General features: G+C 42.3%; 1 protein-coding gene across 4 annotated transcripts in view; it reads right to left on the bottom strand.

Annotated features, from left to right (window-relative positions):
* LOC108607218 (dopamine D2-like receptor) overlaps positions 1-12,746 on the bottom strand; it is a 41,559-nt gene that overhangs the window by 23,142 nt on the left and 5,671 nt on the right. For all 4 annotated transcript variants that reach the window (XM_017997886.1, XM_017997889.1, XM_017997890.1 and 1 more), the window contains exon 2: positions 4,818-4,916. The gene's annotated coding sequence lies outside the window, so the exon portion shown is untranslated. The remainder of the gene's footprint in view (positions 1-4,817; positions 4,917-12,746) is intronic.

Raw genomic sequence — 12,746 nt, 5'->3', positions numbered from 1 at the left:
TTTATTTTTGTCGCTCCCGTTTTTGCCTCTAATGGCAAATGATTGAAAAGAATAAAGCGCCAGGCGCCAAATTGCATGCTCAATTTTGAGCGAGCGAGTGAGCGACTGCCTTTGTCATTATAAAACAATTTTAAAGCATACGCGTCATAATCATAAACATAATAATAAAAGTAAAGTGTATGTGGTCGTGCTTGAGCGACTAAATCACACACACACACACACACACACACACACACACACATGCGCAGACTGTGGCTAATTGCTTAACAAATGCAATTTAAGCTGTCGCGCAACTTTGACTTTGACTTTAGACGCTTAGCCAGTTACACTTGTGGCCAAGATGCTGCAACAGCTCGTTTTAGTTTTTGTGCTTTGCCTGCTGCTCTCTTTAAGTTGCAGTGAATATTGTGGCGAGGATGGACATGCCTGCATCAAGGACTCGCATTGCTGCAATGGGCATTGCAATCTGCGCTACAAGTGCGGCAGGCTTAAGAAGGGCTAAATAAACTTGCTTAAAGCGCAAACTTATTGAAACAAGCAAAACATTTTGTAGGACAAAGCGACAAATGGCCAAACAAAGGCGCGCAGAGCAATCGTAAAACTGTTATCGATACTATCGATATTAACGCTAACGTTACTGCCTGCCAGCGCTCGCTGTGTAATTACAGCCAAAACTGTAGCCAGATCGCATTTTATGCTCGATTCACATTCAAAGCTTTTGTTCACATTCGTTCTCAACCAGCAGCCCAAGCCCAGGCCCAGGACAGCGCAGCAGACAATGGAAAATATCTTTCATTAACTAATTAGCTTACTTTTTGCCAGGCACCTACCGAGACCTAAGACCGAGAGCTCTGCATGTGTTTGTGCGCGCGCTCGCTCTGTTGTGCTTTTGTTTGGAGCCCCATGCAAGGCCCACGCAGAAAGGATAACGTGTAAAATACAACTACTAATACACATTTTGCTGCCGCTGCCGCTGCCGTTGCCGTTGCCGCTGCTGCTGCTTTGGTTGTTGCTTTTACTTTGCCCTTCCTTGTCTTTGTTATTTTACGCTTTACAATTCTTTTGGGCATGCCACAGCCAGCAAAATTTGCTCAGCAAACGTTGGGGGCAGCAGCCGAGTTCCGGTGGCGCGCCTTGCATATCCTGCCGTTAACGTTGCCCGTTCACTTTGATTAAAGTGAAAATAAATGAGGGTCCTAGACAACTGCCGCCCACTTTGAGCATTCGTCTTTTTTCAGCTGGCGCGTCGCTCACTCGCTCTCACTCTCTCACTCTCTCACTCTCTCGCTCTGCCGCTCTGTGTGTGTGTTTTTTTATTTTTGCACAGCTGCTTCTCCTGTTGCTGTGGCTGTGGCCTACTCCTTCAGCCTGCCACTGCCTGCGGCTGCCTGCAACTTCATTAGATGCCACTAAAAATACAAGCGCCAAAGGCACCTGCCGCACTCCGCTCTCACTCGCTCTCTCTCACTCTCTCTCACTCTATTTGCTGTGTGCGCTCGGTACTCTCAGCCTACAATTAAATAGACCGTTATGACGCTGCCAGGCCTGTAAAATTCATTTGAATACCCAAGCCTCTGCTCTGGGCTCTGGGCTCTGGCACACTCAAGCAACCCTCACGCTTCGCTGCTATCGGTTTGCTTATCGACCACGACAACGAGTAGAGAGCCAGAGCGTTGCCTTAGTAATCAGACGCAAATTAGTCAAAGGTGCCACACACAGCAACAGACACAGACACACACACACACACACACACATACAGTGACGTCCAGCACAGTTAGTGGCGCTTGGCTTATGAGCTAACTAGCTAGCCCATGTGCCTATTAGAAAATCTACACGCAAAGCAAAGCAAAGCAAAGCAAGAGATAGAGACAGACACACACAAAGAGCGAGTCCGACAATTAAAAACAGCAGCTCGCTTCAAAATGTACAAAATGGCTGCTCAATTGTAAAATTAATTGCCAGCTCATGCGCTAGTTAAGTAACTGCTGCAATAAAATGACAGCCAAAAGTCAGCAACTCACACTGAGCATATAATAATAATATAATGTGCCATATATAACTCGAGCAACAAACAAACAAACAGACATTTGGTGAGCTGCTCGCTGGGCTGTCTAAGCGTTGACTCTGCCTCTTTCATTAAATGCGTCGTAGCCGTAGCAGCGAGCAGCAAGTTTATGCTTTAATTCAATAATGCGGCAGAGCAACTCGTTAACTTGCCACGCCCATATAACGTAACGCCCACAATAGGTAGCTGAGCTGAGCTACGAGTACGTGCCACAGCAGTTTTGGCTCAATCGACATATCAAAACCAAATAGCACTTGCCTCTCACTCTCTCTCTCTCTCTCTCTCGCTGTCTGTCTGTCTCTTTCTTGGTTATGTTCTGCATGTGACATGGGCATGTTTTCCGCTTGAATTTAATGCCATATCGTTTCGTTTCGTTTCGTGTCATCTCGTTTCGTTCCACACACACACACACACACGTTGACGCGTTCGAGCATGTCGCTGGCATTCAATTTCTTATTTCCTTGCCAATGCTGTCAGATTTTTCATATGGTGTCATATGCTTGTCTTCTTGGCCTTCAGCAGACCAGCAGACCCACCCACCACCCACCACCCGCATACACATACGTAGCTTGCACATTTGTCTGCCATGCTGCGCGTCCCTTTGCTGCTGCTGTATGCCCAGAGTCAATAAATTCATTTCCTGTGTGTTCTTCTCTCTGCCGCCGCTGCCCCCAGTAAGTAGGCAACAATTTTATTGCTGCTCCGCTTTTAATTAACATTTTGTGCAGTAAATATTAAAGCATAATCATTGCCCAGCGCTTAAATGATAAAAACATTGAATTTTACGTAACAAAATTTTATGCTCAAGCCAAGCCCTTGCCCTAGCTCGCAACGTTAGTCCCAAGCGTCGCGTCGAAACTTAATTTAATGCAATTATTGTCAAACATCAAAGTGTTTCTAAGGGGCGCAGCACCTGCTACAAGCCTTCACTCAACAGCAAATTTCAATTGCTACGCTACTCAACACTGACAGACCACCGACCACCGACCAGGCGCCTTATCTTCTGCAACTGTGCAAAAAATTTCATAAATTTTATGCGTCTGGCCAAATTAGTAGCGAGAAATTGTGCACAGGCCAAAGCCAACAGAAAGTTAAATCGTTAAAAAGCAAAAAACGTATAAAAAACACACACACAAATTACAAAAATGCGCGCGCGCCGAAACTTTTATAAAAAGCATTAAAAATTACAAAAAAAAAAAAAAAAGAGCAGAGAACACAGAGCGAGAGAGTTTGTTGCACATGGTCAAAATATTGAAAATGTACGTTAACAAAAAGCGCGCTGACCGACCACACGCCCCCGCCCCCGCCCCCGCACAGTTGAACTTGTTAATAATTTGGGTTTTGTTTTACCTTGCGGTTTGCTTAACATTCTTTTTTTTTTTTTTGCATGCTTTATTTCATTTTATTTAATTTTACTTTTTTTTTTTTTGTCGGTGCTGCGTACTTTTGGTAGCGAGCGCTGCCTAAAATGTTGATAATTGGCATTGACTGTGCCAAATGTTGTGCGCAGCGGTAGGCAGCGGTACCATAAATTGTTACGGAAATTACTGCTGTACCCAATGGGTGGCACTGAGTGGGGTGGGGTGTGCTGGCGGCTCGAACTCGAAATTGATTACAGTTCATTGCATTTCATTTTTTTGTGCTTTCTCATTTTGCAATATTTTCTTTTCCACAGCTCTCGCATTTCAATATTTGGCTTTGCATGCCCATTATTATTACATACTTATTATTCTTATCGACTGGGCTGGGCTGGCTGGCCAAACAATTAAGTATTAACTTTGCTTTATTACTTTTTTGTTTATTTTGTACGCGCAACAAATTGCATTTGCTTTTCACGCTTGCAGCTGCATGTGGCTGTGGCTTCGATCAACTCGCAAACTTTTCAAAACTGAGCGTGTGCATAAAAAAATGTATAATTAAATAAATGAACAGCAGAGCAAATCCAATTACGAGATTGAGCTCGCGCTCATTTTTTTGCAATGTAAATTACACATACATATGTGCGCGTGTGTGTGTTAGTTGCGCGCTTTGTTTGCAAACAGCTCAACCAATTAATTGCAATAATTGAACTGAACTAAACAAAGTTCGTTTCAAGGTCAGCGGTCTAGGCCTAACTTAGTTGTATACACAAATTGCACTCATCGAATTATCGAGACCACTGAGCAATGACAACGAATTTAATGCGATTTCAACTCATTTAACATTGAAGCAAATCTCGCTCAGCGCTCAGCGCTCAGCGTCTGATTAGTAGTAGATTGTTGTTGTAATTAATGACAGTTGCCAGGGCTTGGCACTCAGCATGAAGTAAATATCATAAATGCCGCACTCAAGAGTGCCAAAAAATGCAAATCAAAGTGAACCCTTTTTATTTTTATTTTGGTTTTGGTTTTCACCATTTTTGTTGGTTGTGTTGTTGAGCCCGCAAATATGCGCATAATTAATTTGCCGCCCACCGAAAAATTGTTTTCGCTTTGGGCTGTGCTGGGCGGGGCTGTGCTGGGCTGGGTTCTTATGCGTGGCAAGTTAGAGTAGATTAAATGGCATTTTGTCAAAGTGTATGGCCGTATTTTAATTAACCTACCCTCGGTAGGACAAGCGTTGCCCAGTTGGGCGCGTTCGTCGCTCAAGTTGTTTGCTCAGCTTCCAGCGCTTTTGCCAACTTCGAAGCTCTTCGAAGCTTAAACAGTCCCAAAATTAAAACGCGTTGCCCTTCAGGCCAATAACAATTCGATTATTGTGCAACTTTACTTACCAATTGATTTAATCGCTCGCTCGTTCGCTCGCTCGCTGTGCCTTTGTTCGCTTTGACTGGTATCAATTCAAAAACGATGTAAATTCCAAAGTATTTTAGCTGCAATCAAAATAGCAAAGAAATACAATGGGAATTCTTAGCAAACAATAAATTGTATAACGTTCTAGTTTTTATGACATAGACAATATTTTTACGACTTAAGGCTCAGGCTCAGGCTCAGGCTGAGGCTCAGCAAAGAGGCCGAAACAGTGCGAAAGTTAAGAACAACAAAAAGCAAACAAAATCGTCATCATAAAAATAACAAAAATATCAACAAAGCTGTCAGCTATTTGCATAAACAGCACGCTGCATTGCCATGCTGTATGTGTGTGTGTGTGTGTGTGTGTGTGTGTGTAAGCATAAACTGACAGCTGTATTGGCTGCATTGGCTCCATTTACGGCTTGCAGCTCAACATGGTTTTAGTCTTAAATTCTTATGTCCTTGGATTCAATGGAATTCACCCGCTGGCTGGCAATTGTTATTGTTGCATATACTATCCCTGTAACCATAAAGTGCTGCCACAACAACAACAACAACAACAACAAAAGCAAAAGAGGCAAGCAGCAAAGTTGTAAAAAACAGCAGCAGCGCCAATGTCTGCATTATGTTCTTACTAAACTATAAATCGAAAAGATTTTTTATGCTGCTGCTTGAGTTATCAAATTTTAGTTACAGTTGAACTTGATTTATGTTGTAAACTTTGCTGCTTTATGTAGCGCAAAGCAAACTGCTTAAAATAATAATAAAAATAAATATAAATGCACAATATTAATTTATTGTATTTACTTAAGTCTAGCCGCTTACATTGTTTTAAATGCTTAATTGAAACACAATTCGCACAAAGTTTGTCAAGCAAAAAATAAATAGAACAAAAAATAGCAACGCAGCTTACAATTTTTATTTTTTTTTTGCGACAATAAATTTAATATCTGCTTCAATCTGCTGCAGCGTAAGCGACAGAGAGAGCGTGAAAAAATTTGCTGTTGTTCTTTTTTTCATAGGCACTGTCGCGTGCTGAAACGTAAACGAATTTGTAACTCAATGACACACAAAGCTCATTGCAGCTTTATGGGCAACTCAATTTCATTATGCCGGACAAACGGACAAGAGCAAAATTTTAACGCGGAACTTAATAAACACAAAGACGCGTATACGTAATATGACTAACATTTTTAGCACTAAATTTTTAAACAAAATGTAGCCAAGTGTGCGTATGCGTAATATGACAAACATTTTTAGCAAAAAGCGCTTGATTTGTAAACAAAAATGTAACTAAGTGTGCGTATGCGTAATATTTTCTTTAAAATTAATTTATATGCCATTAATAATTGTGCGGTGTAGCTTTTGGATATTGTTAAGTCATCACAGCTGCTTTATATTTGCTTAGCTTGCTCAACTTTGAATCCATTCAACTTTAACGACGATACTTTCACTTTTTCGTCCTTGCCCTTGCCCTTGCCATTGGCATTGCAAATATGCAAATGCGCTAGGCTACGCCCAACATGCAAAATAAATTTATATGAAAAACGCCATGTTTCGCTTTTGCCAGCTTTGCACGCAGCATGCCCCAAATGTGGCGAAAATATTTATGCATTTTGCCTGCAGCGCAAAGCAAAAAAAAAAAATAAATAAATAGTCAGCTGATGAGCGTAGTTAGCTCAGTTCACAGTTTTCACGTTTCAAGTTTCAAGTTTTTGAGTTCTGAGCTCAAGAAACTTGCGCATAGATAAAAGCCATAAAGTTTGCTCAGCTATCACTACGAGTGACGCTGTCGCGTATTTAAATTAAAAGCAGCCCCAAAACAAACAACAACAAGGCATAAATTTGCCTGAGTGCATTTAATGGGCAAGCGAAAGTCTTGGCACATTTTTAATGGCCGCACGTTTTACTTGCTAACAATGACAATATTTCGATTTGATTTCGCTTAGGGGTTTTGGGCAGCAGCAAGCGGCAATGAGTGCTGAAGTTTATGGCCGCTTTGCTACAATTAAATGGAGCAAAACAAAAGTTAATTCAACTAATTTAACTTAAATTTAAAACAACTTTCGAACTAAATGCACATGCATTTGCCGCTGCGCTCAACAGTTGGCATTGCAACTTTAATTAAATATTAATAGCAAATAGTGCAGCTCATTAAGTTGACCAAGCACGCAAGTTTTAAGCAAGCGAAGCGAGTTGAGCTAAGCTCAGCCTCAGATAATAGATGCAGCTATTTAGACTACACGTATCACTAACTGACAAGCCATCAGTCAGTCTGTCTGTCTGTCTGACTGTCTGTCTGTCTGCCTGCCTGCCTGTGTGTTTGTTTGTTTGCTTGTAGACAGATCTATATGCTGGCAAAGTTTGCGTGTTTGCTTTGCCCTTTGTCGTTTGCTGCTTCCAGGCAAATGGCAAAAGTTTATACAACCCCCGCCACCACCCCCACAGTTCAGCCCTCGAATTCTTTGTAGCTGGTTCCCCTGTCTGCACTAAAAACCAAAAACTGTAGCCAAAGCTGTAGCTCGAGTCGGGGCTAAGGTTTTCTCGGGCTGCCAGCTCGCCACTGACTTAACATTTGAAATGCTAATGGCAGTCGGCATACAGATAAAGGCGACACTCTGCCCCACTGTGCCCAGCACACCACTGTGCGTTGGGTGGGTGGCTGAGTGAACCGTTTCATAATTGAATGTTTGCTAATGCAGCGCAGCCTTTTGTGTTGCCTACTTTTTTGGGGCCGCACATACATATACAACGGCTGCGTTTGATGGGGCACACACACAGACACAGACACACAGATAGCAAGGCAGTCTAGTTTATGGCAACTAATTTAAATACATGTCATGAATTTAACATAAATAAATAAATAAATAAAATAAAAATAAAAGTTGCTCATTTTTTATGATGCCAAGCGACGAGGCTTGAGTTTCAGTTTCAGTTTCATTTTGTGTTCGACTTGCTGCTGCTGTTGTTGTTGTTGTTATTTTTGCTTTTTGCTTTTTGCTGTTATTGCTGTTTGCTTTTGGCCAACAAAGCAGGCGAAATAAAAATGCAAAAGCTCAGGCAGAGTTTTACATGGGTAAATAGTGTAAAAGTTGCTCAACATTGGTTTGTCACACGGGACACGGGACACGGGACACACTTGCTGGCCCCCGCCGCCCGTTTAACTGGGTGTGGGCGTGGCACACACACACACACATACAGTACGTGCTTGCAAAACTTTGAGCACAACTTTTAGTCAAAAGCTGAGCCGTCCGCTTGAGAGTGAGAGAGCGGAAATGACCAAACATATCAGCAACAGATATTATCATTCAACCGAATTTTTAATCAAAAGCTAGCGACCCAGCAAACTACAAACATATCTCGACCCCCCGCTCCACACCCCACACAGTGTTACACATTTTTTTGAAGAGTTTTGCATTTATTTTAAATTAATTTCGCATGAATATTTCGTATTCAGCAGATGCAAGTGACAAGCCAAACAACAAATAGCCAAATAGCAGCTAAAACTGCCCGCAGGCAAATTTATGCTCATATATGCGCTATATAGCGTATACGCAAGTCGCTCATACGCAACGTGCGCTTAGCTGCGCTTTCACAGCTCATAGCAAATAAATAAAGTTTTGTTTTTGCAGCGTCGACCATTTTTGGTGGCAGCCAAGCATTCTCCGGGGGGTAGCGACTCTAACCCAAGAGAGGGTGCAGAAAAGCTAGCGAAGGGTTTGCCACAAGCTGTGTGGGGGCCCGAGTCGAGTCGCGAAACCAACGGAGGCTGGACGTCAACATGAATTTGCTTTTTTGATTGCCAACAACGCTGCCAGGGCCAAATAAATAATTTTGTGTGTCTCTCCCGCCCTGGCGCTGGCTTTCTTCTTTTTTTTTTTTTTGGGATTTTATTGGGTTTGTAATAAATTTAAAGTTACGCCTGCGTTTCGACTTTGTGCTCTTAACTCTTTCTGTTTGTCTAGCTTGGAACTAAATTTTTTGTATGCGCTGCTATTTTTTGTTTCATAAGCCGGAAGGGATCAAACGTTTTGCATATGCGTCCAACCACAAGCGCCAGGGTCAAGCTGTATAATTTGTCTAGCATAAATAACGCACATGGTCCAGGCTGAGCATATGCATGGGTTCGCTCGCGGCTAATTGAGAAGGCAGCTGCGACTATTTATAGTTTAGCCAAGGGTCACAACAAAGCGCAGCAATCAAACGCAGTCGAAGTTGACAGACAAAGCTTGAGTCAATAATAATGTGTCTAGCTGCAGGCGCAGGCCATGGCTAAACTCACTTATTACAACTGCGAACAAGGCCACGCCCCGCATAATGATCGCTTAATTTGATGACTCTGCCGTCCGCCCGCCTTGCGCTCAACCGATCACTGCGGGCAGTCGTCAGTCACAACTTGATGCTAAAATGTATTTATTCCAGCCAGATGATTTCAAAAAGCCATAAAGGGGACACACAGCAACAGCCAGAGCCAGAGCCAGAGCCAGAGCCAGAGCTACGACCGCAGCACTTTGGCTATTGCTGCAACAGAAATTCTATGAAATTTACTAGCCAGTGTCAAAGACTTTGCAACGCCGTGCCGCTGGCTTTGGCTTTGGCCATTGACAGTCAGCCGGGCGGAAGAAGCTAACAGCGCCTGGCTGCGCGTCAATTGACAAATTGTCGCTCGCTCAGCTCTCGGCTGGCAAAGTAAAAGGGGGCGGGGGTCTGCACACAACTTTAAGCTAATTTCATTTCGTTTCACTTGCGCCAAAATAAGCTCAAACCAATTTGGTTATTATTATTATTCATGCCAGAGTGAGAGCGAGAGCCAAAGCGAGAGCCGCAGCTTTTGTCTCTAGTGCTGGCGCTTTCATGTTTTTCATGCGGCCTGCGCTGCTTTTATTCAAAATAAATTACGTATACGCAATGCATAAAAAGAAAAACAGTAAGCACACGCATATACAAAAAATTATAAATGTTCTGCTCAGTGCGTCTTGTGCAAACAATGGCCATGCAGAGCTTTTGTTTATTTTGTCATATTGTTGCTTTTAGGGCGGCAACACCCTCAACCCCAAACCAGTGAGCATTATTATACAAACACGCACACACACACACAGATACACACACATGCTTAGAGTAGCTGCTTGGCTGGTTTTTTATTGTGCGGCGCATATTTTTAGCCACAGCCACTGAAAATACTTTAAAAAGCGAAAGCACTTGGACCAGTGATATATTTAAGCCCAAGCAGCAGCAACTTTACTTATGGCTTAAGCCTGTAGTAATTCATAACTTGGCTATAAGTACAGCTGGCACACAAAGTGTATTAGTTAGTTGAGCCTGCCGCTGCTTGGCTTTCATTTAGCCAATTTACTAAATGTATTCATTTTGGCAAGATTTTATGCGTGTCTTAGCTAATTAGCACACACACACACACACACATTCATAATTTAATGCCATGCAATACTGCGCGACAATAAAAATGTCAGTTTTGCGTGTTGAGCTGCAGCATTGGCCATGGCTATAAATCAAGCAACAACAGACAGTCTCAATTTTTGGCACAAGTGTCCTTTCAATTTGTCTGAGTTTACTTTATAATACTAGTTAATTAATTGACAGCTCACTTTACATTTGCGTGACACTTTTGTGTAAGTCACAAATTATTTGGCTAAAAGCGAATTGTCAGCGAAATGCGAAAGCAGCAGCCAAACAATTAGCGCCACCTAGCAAAGTCAACTTAGTTTATCTGGCAGCAATCGACGGCACGCAATGGGGTCCAGCCCAGTGGCTCACTTGAGATTTATGCATGTAACTCACGGTACTTTGCTCATAACTCACAACTCACACACACACACACACACACACACAGCTGCAGCGGCAGGACAACGCTAGCCATTAGTATATCGTGCTAGTTGGCGACAAATAAGCGCAAATATTTTGGCACACGCTAAACAAACGACAGCAACAAAAAACACCTCAACTGAATTGAAGCAATTGCCATTAGAGTGTTGCTAACGCACTCATTTGTACATTAATAAGCGCCACCCCACCCCCCACCCCCTACTAATTAATGACATTAGAGGCGACAATAAAGAAAAGCTCGACTTCAATAAGCAAGAGCCAGCACTTAATGTCAGCTGCTGGCCACAGATATTCACTATAGAATTTAAAAAAGCAGCGCAAATATTTACGCACTACTCAAGTATTTGGCGTTGAAGCATTTTTTATGCCAAGCGCGCAATTCAATGTTTTAAAGCAACTTTAAGCTTAACACACATGTGTGTGTGTGTATTTATGCATGCGCGTTTTACAAAATATATGTTTTATTTAATGTTTACTGTGTGCGTATTTTATTGTTTGGCATTGTTTGGCAGCTTTATAAAAACATTTTTAAGCACATCAAATTTTTTATTATTTTTCGACGACTGCATGTGCGCGTGTGTGTGTGTGTGTGCATAAAATTATGCCGCGTCTCGCCGGCAAAAGTTGTTTGACGACACGCCAAACGTTTGTTTTTGTGTTTGCCTCAAAAGCATTGCTGGCATTTGCGTATTTGATTGTTAGTCACACACACACACACACACACACACAGATAGAGAGAGAGAAACGCACACATGCTGATTTATAACTGTTTTATGTGGCGTTTATAGCAGTTACATAAATGCAATGAGCTTAGCTAAAAATAATGTTGCCTACTTTTGCGCGCACTTTATATTAATTACACCCAAAGGCTGCAGCAGCGACTGTGCGTCTGTCCGTCCGACTAGTGTATTGCTATTTAGCATGGCCAATTTTACAAGCGTCAGCAGCTTACGAAATGCAAGTCAGCTGGTCTGAGCTTGGCATTGATATGCCATGACTTGGCAAGTCTTGATTGAAAATTGATGGCAGTTTAAAAATACTCACATCATGCGCACATTAACACACACACACACACACACACATACATGCATAAGCTTGTTGATGCTTGATTTTGCTTTAGTTTCGCTCTTTAGCATGCTGTGTGTTTTAATTGCGCCTTGGCCGCAGCTTTTGTCTGTTTGTGGCGCCATTTTATATAGAGCGGCGTATCTTGTTGCTGATTGCGTTTGAAGGTCACAGCAATTTGCGCTTAATTTGTGGCAACAATAGAGCGCTTAGCCGCATGCTAAACACGCTTCATTTGCCGCATCGCAACGCATTAAATGCGTGCATTTAAAAACAAGCAGCAAACAGTAAACCAAATGGACTTTGGACACAAGCGCATGCAAATATTTTTGGTATTTTTATAAAAATTATGTGTGTGTGTGTGTGTGTGTGTGTGTGTGTGTGTGTGTGTGCCACACAATGTTGGCATATTTTAGACTTTAATGCCTGCACTGTTTAGATTGTTGAGCAGCTTTGTTGTGGTCGAAAATCTTGACCCACACACACAGCCAGGCAAACAAAATGTAGCTACTTGACTTTGGGCTCGTAACTGCTACAGCCACTGGACACAGTGTATAACGGGACACTGTGTTATGTTAGCTGCTTGTGCTAACGGTCGACTTGTCAGCATGGCTCAGAGCCAGTGACATTGATTTTCATTTCGTTTGCCAGTTGAACTCGCATTTTTTGGCTTTACTTCTTGTTTCTTTTCTTCTTCTTCTTCTTCTTCTTCATTTCATTTCTCGCTACGCGTCGCTTTTTTTGTCGCTTTTTCTTGGTCTTTTCGGCTTGACTTGCTTCCCCCTACAATGCTCCGTTTGCTGTTCAATTTTCAAAAGCGAGTTTACCAACAGCTGCTACTTAATTGGAATTTTTGTGCTGCTGCGAAAAATGTGGCATGCATTGTCATTTATGTTTGCTTTGCCGTTTTTGGCATTTCGGCCATCAAGGAACTCAAACTCAAACTCAAACTCAACTCAGCTGGCAAACAAACAAGTTGTAGCAGATCAGCCAGGCCAAGAGCT

The sequence above is a fragment of the Drosophila busckii genome, chromosome X, assembly GCF_011750605.1.
Source record: "Drosophila busckii strain San Diego stock center, stock number 13000-0081.31 chromosome X, ASM1175060v1, whole genome shotgun sequence".
In the NCBI taxonomy this organism is placed as follows: domain Eukaryota; kingdom Metazoa; phylum Arthropoda; class Insecta; order Diptera; family Drosophilidae; genus Drosophila; species Drosophila busckii.
The sequence above is the reverse complement of the archived record's forward strand: the minus strand, read 5'-3'. Positions and strand labels throughout refer to the sequence as shown.